At 46.4% G+C, this 5,908-nt stretch overlaps 1 pseudogene; it reads left to right on the forward strand.

Moving 5' to 3' along the window:
* Positions 1-1,746: 1,746 nt before the first annotated feature.
* LOC140699623 (CDK5 and ABL1 enzyme substrate 2-like) lies at positions 1,747-4,976 on the forward strand (annotated as a pseudogene).
* Positions 4,977-5,908: the final 932 nt, after the last annotated feature.

Consider the following 5,908-nt stretch of genomic DNA (forward strand, 5'->3'; position numbering starts at 1 on the left):
TCCAATAGTCCAGGGTGCTGGGGTGGGTGGGAGGGCAGCAGGGATGGGTCCTGGGGGGAAACCCTAGAGAGAAATGTGCTTCTCCTCTGTGTGAGGAGCCCCAGTGTTCAAAGCAGCACTACTTGTAAAAACCAAGATGTGGAAGCAACCTAAGTATCACCCAACAGATGAAAGCGTTAAATGTATATACACTTTATATATATATATATATATATATATATATATATATATATATATATATATGTGTGTAATATATATATACACATTATATATGTATATATAATGTACATACATATAATGGAGCACTACTCAGGCATAAAAATAGAATGGAATTTTGCCATTTGATACAATATGGATGAACCTTGAGGATATTATGCTTAGTGAAACAAGTCAGAGAGAGACAAATACTGTATGTTGTCAGTTATATATGGAGTCTAAAAAATAAGAGAAAGGAGTACATATAACAAAACAGAAACAGACTCACTGATACAGACAAGAAACTAGTTGTTACTGGTGAAAGAAGAGTGTGGGGAGTGGCAAGACATGGGTAAAGGATAAGAGACACAAACTACTGCGAGTGAAATAAACAGGCTGTGTGTGGTTAGGAATGTTTACATGTATGTTTTAAAGTTAAACAAGCCCCGGTTCTGCCCTGAAGATACTGATGGATGCTGGAGGGGATACAGCTACCTTTGTAAAATAGGTGCCAAGCTTTCTAGTAGCTCAAAGGAAACAGCTCCTCAGGCCTCCTGGAGGAGGTGGATGTGTGACCAACTGTACAATTCTTTTAAGAAAGTGGGCTGTTTGGAGTTTTTATATTTTCTAGATTTAATTTTGTTAACTTTGTTTTCCAGAAAATTATTCATATAGCCTAATATGGCCATTATATAGGTATGAAGTTGTTCATTACATTTTTCATAATACTTTTTTTACACTATTTCTTGTCTTATAATAAACTTTTTTAATTGCTTGACAAGGTTCATCTATTTTCAATTAGAAAAATAATACTTTCCTTTTCCAAAACCAACATTGATTTGTGTCCATCACACAGTGTTTGCTTTCCAACTATTTTAGGTTTTCTATATTAAATTCCTCCCCCATTTCCAATGTTTGAAATTTTATTTTCAATTCCTTGTTGAATGTATGCTTTGTATAATTTCAAATTTGCTAAACAAACAAAAAAAGATGATCTTCACTGAAAAATGAAAGCATGGCTGCCATAAAGGGAAACAGACACCAGAAACGAAGTTACAGTGAGTGACAGAGAGAAGAATAAATTTTCAGCAACAGGAAGACAAAGACAATCAAAAACAAATCAAAGAGAATAGCAATTCCATACAAAGAATTAAAAATATATGGAAAAACTGATAAAGGGCATATCAGAAAGCTCACATCTGAGGAACTGTAATGATTAGTGACTCTCAAAAGACATCCCTGACTTTACCTAGTCCTAAGAAAAAGAACCTTTTTAATGACTTCCAATCACACCACTACTTTTACATAAATATTGAAAACTCATAACATGCTTTACCTGGCATTAAATACACCTTTTTTCACAACAGAAACCAGCAAATACTCTTCAAGATGAAACACAAAGCACAGCTCTTTGTGTTTCTTCTATAAGAGACAGAAGGAGCCTGACTGGATCATTGCAGTAATGTGGTTCTCAGGGAGAGCCCCTTCCCTCTTTGGCTTACCTTTCTCCCAGTTACTTTAATGATATAAGATGCTGGGGTCTTTGAAATCTCCTTCAAGGAGAGACTGCTGACAAACCCTAGTTCCATGGTAGTTAATGATCCTGTACTTGTGGGAAACACTAAAATATCAAAGATCTGTTTTTCCCTGCCTGTTGTTGGTAATAGCTTCATTTGGCTTCACCTGCTGATGGTTTGGTGGCGATCAGGGGAGGCTCCTTCTCAGCTACCACTCACTTTATACCAGTGTTTCCTGACTTCCTTGAGCACGAGAATCCCTGGGGCCCTTGTTGAAAGCACAATCACCTGGTGCTTCCTGGAGGACTCAGCAGCAGGACCAGCAGTGTGGACTTTACATGGCACCAGGGGCTTCTTAACAGCAGCAAAGATGTAAACAAATCATTCAGACTCTGCAAATCGTGTATCTCATAAGCAGTTAATATCCAGAATATGTAGAAAACTTATACAACTGAACAGCAAACAAACAAGTACTCTGAAAAATGGACAGAAGATCTGAATAAACATTTTTCCAAAGAAGATATACAGTTGGCCAATAAGTACATGAAAAAGATGCACAACATCACTAATCATCAGGGAAGTACTCATCAAAGCCACAATGAGATTATCACCTAACGTCTATTAGAATGGCTATGATCAGGAAAAAAAAAAAAAGGAAGAAATAAATAACAAACGTTAGAGAGGATGTTAAGAAAAAGGAACCCTTGTGCATTCTTGGTAGGAATGTAATTTGAGGCAGTCACTATGGAAAACAGTATGGCATTTCCTCAAAAAATTAAAACTAGAACTACCATGTGACCCAGCAATCCTACTTCTGGTATTTGAGGAAAAGGAAAACACTAACAGGAAAAGATATATGCACCCCTATGCTGACTGCAGCGTTATTTACAATAGCCAAGATACGGAGAAAAGCCAAGTGTCCAACGATGATGATGAAGAAATTGTGGTATAGAGTCAGAGGATGGCCGCAGCCACAGCGGGTGGATCCCCAGGTCCATCCCACAGGCCCGCCAGCGCCTTAGTGCCCACCAGCCCCTCCGCAGGTGCTGCTGAGGCACAGGGACTCTTGGCACCACCAGGCCATGGTCCTTTTCCTGAACAACATCTCCCTAAATGGGTGTCCCTCAACCTGGGCCCAGGAGGCGAGAAGTCCCCACCCCCACCACTGCCACCGACAGAGGCCCACGAGCCCCATGCAACACTACCTGGACCGCCCTTCGGCATGCCCTTGCCCAATATCGTGAGCAGGGCCTAGGCATCCCCAGGGCCTGCTCAGCCCTGTGCCTGCCCCCATTAGCCTGGGCCTTGGCCGGGGCCTAGGCTTCGATGGGCAGTGCCAGAGAAGACGCATCACCTCCCAACGCTGCTCCCTCGAGTTTCTGAAAGACATAGTGGGATGTACCTCGGTTCAGCGGACAATGCACATATCTGGGTCCCTGAGACACAAAGGCCTGAAGAAGACTCACTTCATCAAGAACATGAGGCAGTACGATACCAAGAGCAGTAGGATCATACTGATTTGTTCCAAATGTTCCCTGCATGTGTCCTTCTTGGTCCTGCCCTACAGAGAAGGCTGGTGGGTCAGTGACCTGCAGGGGAACAAACAGCCAGAACCATAAGCATCCATCCGGCAACATTTTCGTGTCTTCCGAGATGGTCTTTCAGTTGAAAGGTGTGGAGCTGAGGGCAGGTGGAAAGGTTGTGTCCTACACCAAGTTCCTGTACCCCACCAAAACCCTGGTCACACTTAAGCTGGACAGCCATGGCCCATGGCCTCTACCCTGGCCCAGTGTCGTCCCCCCCGTCTGCCAAGTTCAAGATGCAAAATGGCCCCCACCAGGGTGACAGCAGCCGGCCTGGAATTATGGGCCAACATGTGGGATGCCCTTGAGTACCACCCTGACCTCCTGGACGACCCTCAGTGGCCCTGCGGGAAGTACAAACGCATCCTCATTTTTGCATCCTACAGGACCATGGTGATAGAGTATATGAAGCCCTCCAACCTGAAGAAGGACATGAACGAGAATTTCCAGAAGTTACCACACCTCAAGCTGACAGTTAGTAAAATCAGAAGTTTAAAATGAGAGTGCAGCCTGGAGCCCCTGACGGTGTCCATGGCCTACGTGCACTTCGAGAAGCTGGTCCTGCAGGGCAAGTGTAACAGGCAGACCTGCCAGCTGTGCGCAGGAACATATGTGCTGCTGGCTACCAAACTCTGCAGCGACCTGCACAGGAATGTTGTGAAGCAGCTCATTGACAAGTTCGAAAGGAGGTTTCAGTTCAACAGATCGAACCTCATCGGGTTTGAGTTCACCATGCTCATGGAACTTGCTCTGTACCTTCCCGAGAGCCAGGTGTTGCCTCATTACCGACTTCTCATGCAGCAGTTCTAGCCTGGCCCTCCTGAGCCTGGCACCCCGGCACCCCAGGGCTGCGGCATGCACGTGGCCCAGAGGTGGCTCCAGGCCCTGCAGTGTAGGCCGCCAGCCTCTCTGGCTGGTGCTGCTCTTCCTTCCCACCCTTGCTTCTTGGGGGACTCTGCTTTCACTCCAAAGCACACCACACTGCCGCGGTATTTCTGAGCATCTTCCTGCGTTATCCCAGGAACAAAATGTGGGGGTTTGTTACTGTTTCTTTTCCTCCTGTGTCTGAGACTGGTCTGGCTCCAGGACTTTGATTTGCAATGCATGGTGGTGAATCCTGACTTTGCAGCATCTTTTTCTTTCTTGGCATTCCCTGGCCTTCGGCAGACTGTTGTAGCCACTGCACTAGCATCTCAATGGTGATCTGTGTTTCCAGATCTTCCTCAACCCACTGAATTGCTGAGTTAACCTGTTGAAGCATCAATCTTGGCTAGTTCGGTGGGTGTGGAAACTGCCCTTTGGAAAACACCCACCCCAGCCCCGCCACATCGGCCTGGCTACTTCCCAGCCCAGACCCTGGGGCTTGTCAACCCACGTCCCTGCATCTCACAGGCAGAGCTCTGGTATCAGCCTCAGCCAATGAGAGCAGGCTCCAGTTTGTCTTTATCTCACCTTTTACTCTGGACCTGTTCTTCTGAGAATGGCATCACTGTGAAATCCCGATACCCCGAGTGTCACACCCCTCAACCTTGCCCACCCCATGCAGGGGCCCACCCTTCATCTTTCACCAGGAAAACCCCTCTTGCCCATGACACTTGAGACCTTCAGGTTGATGGGACTGCCAGCTCTTGATTTTCCTGAGGAATATTGTCAATAAAGCAGGTTATTTATTGTCATTTAGGATGTGAGTCTGTGTTTTGGTTTTTTTTTAAGTAAACAAAAACTGTTTAAATTAGGTCTGCTGAAGCTGTGACTTGAACCACACTTGAGCCTTGAGCAGGGAGGAGACTGACCTCACAGCCCTGCCTCCCTAAAGGGCTGGTGCCCTTGCCTTCCCCCCCCCAGGCAGGAAGGAGAAGCACCTTGGCCAGTGCAGCCCACCCTAAGTGGACCCTGAGGGTGGGTCAGTGCCCACACGTGAGCTCCTCCATACCATCTCCGCTGCTGGCCCCACGAGAAATACCAAAGATCAAGGACTGAAGTTTCTCCCTTCATGGGTCAGCTGCTCTATAAAAGGACCATACTGTCTGGGCCATTAAGCTGCTTCCCCACAGCTGTCCTATCATCCTGTCAGTGGAGAGGCCCCAGGACAGCCCACCCTACATGCCATCCATGTGGACTGGTGCTTTCGCAGCAGGGAGATGCTAGCCTGCATCACTTCACTCAACCACCAGCAACTCAGCCTAGACCCCAGAAGAGGTGCAGGGGGCCACCTGCAGACCCACTCCCACCCTGTTAGCAGCTGCTTCTCCTTCCTCAGTCTCTCAATTCCTGGGGGACTGCAGAATGGAGCATGAAGCCCAAATCTATATTCCACCCTTATTGAGGATTGCCTCTTCCTTACCTCCCCAAGATGGCCCACCAAACCCCGACATGCACCAAGAGGGGATTGGAGGATGAAGCTGCTAGGCTCCAGGCAACTCTTCTGGAAAGTGACCTGTCCTGCCACCACAGCATCTCAAGTCTTGGTGACACTCCTGTTACTAGCACTGCAAGGGGCTGACTTCCAAAACATATGTCCTGGTTTACACTTACCCTTGTGGGACACACTTGGGAATTTCTATACAAATATTAGAATGGCTGATACAGTAATTTAAGTTTGAATGTTTATGT

The sequence above is a fragment of the Vicugna pacos genome, chromosome 11, assembly GCF_048564905.1.
Source record: "Vicugna pacos chromosome 11, VicPac4, whole genome shotgun sequence".
Classification (NCBI taxonomy): Eukaryota; Metazoa; Chordata; class Mammalia; order Artiodactyla; family Camelidae; genus Vicugna; species Vicugna pacos.